This window comes from Etheostoma spectabile, chromosome 5 (genome assembly GCF_008692095.1).
Source record: "Etheostoma spectabile isolate EspeVRDwgs_2016 chromosome 5, UIUC_Espe_1.0, whole genome shotgun sequence".
Lineage (NCBI taxonomy): Eukaryota > Metazoa > Chordata > Actinopteri > Perciformes > Percidae > Etheostoma > Etheostoma spectabile.
Window position 1 is genome coordinate 10,464,823 of NC_045737.1, and position 775 is coordinate 10,465,597.

At 44.3% G+C, this 775-nt stretch overlaps 2 protein-coding genes across 3 annotated transcripts in view; both read right to left on the reverse strand.

The window, feature by feature from the left end:
- Positions 1-775, reverse strand: part of si:ch211-214j8.12 (uncharacterized) — a 49,376-nt gene that overhangs the window by 16,647 nt on the left and 31,954 nt on the right. The gene's annotated exons all lie outside the window — the stretch shown is intronic.
- gda (guanine deaminase) overlaps positions 1-775 on the reverse strand; it is a 68,150-nt gene that overhangs the window by 2,421 nt on the left and 64,954 nt on the right. The window lies entirely within an intron of this gene.

Genomic DNA, 775 nt, shown 5'->3' on the forward strand with positions numbered 1-775 from the left:
GCCCCAAAATTAATGAAAGTAGAGATTTGTACTTGCCAAAGAGCGCTGGGTGGAATCAGTCAGGTTCTTTTGGGGAATTTAAACATGAGGGTTAAACCAAAGATTACGGCTCTCTGTACTTTCATCCTAACTTCCGCCTTTCAGGCTAATTTTTTTTAGCTGGATAATTATGTGTCTGGTAGTTGCATTCCCTGTTTATTTATTTAGTTATTTTTCTGTGGCTGTAGTTTTTGAATGAAATGTTTGTTTTAGCTGCACAATTAATGGGGTACACTACTGTGTTGTGCTGTAATATGCTTTCTTTTTTTAAAGACACTTTTTGAGCATTTTCAGCCTTTATTTTTGACAGGACAGCTGAAAATGGGGAGAGGGAGAGAGAGGGGAATGACATGTAGCAGCTGAGCTATCTGGCAGCCCGTCGTATGTTTTCTTTATTCTTTATTTTATGCACAGTGGGTTGTCTGTGGACATTGGACCGGAAGCTGTGTATTAAATTACTTTTGTTTTCGTGTCATGTAAACAAAACAGAGTCCTTTGGCATTATCGGTCCCGGCAAATCGAAACTGGTTACACGTGTTTCCAAATGTCTCCGGTTTAGGGGCTCAGAAACTCCAGAGCAGGGAGAGTGAGAGGGGGAAACACCAGAGCAGGGGGAATGAGAGGGGGAAACGCCAGAGCAGGGGGATGGAAAGGGAAAACGCCGAGCAGTGTGAATGAAGGGAAACGCCCTAGCAGGGGAATGAGGGGGAAACCCGCGCAGGGGAATGAGAGGGGG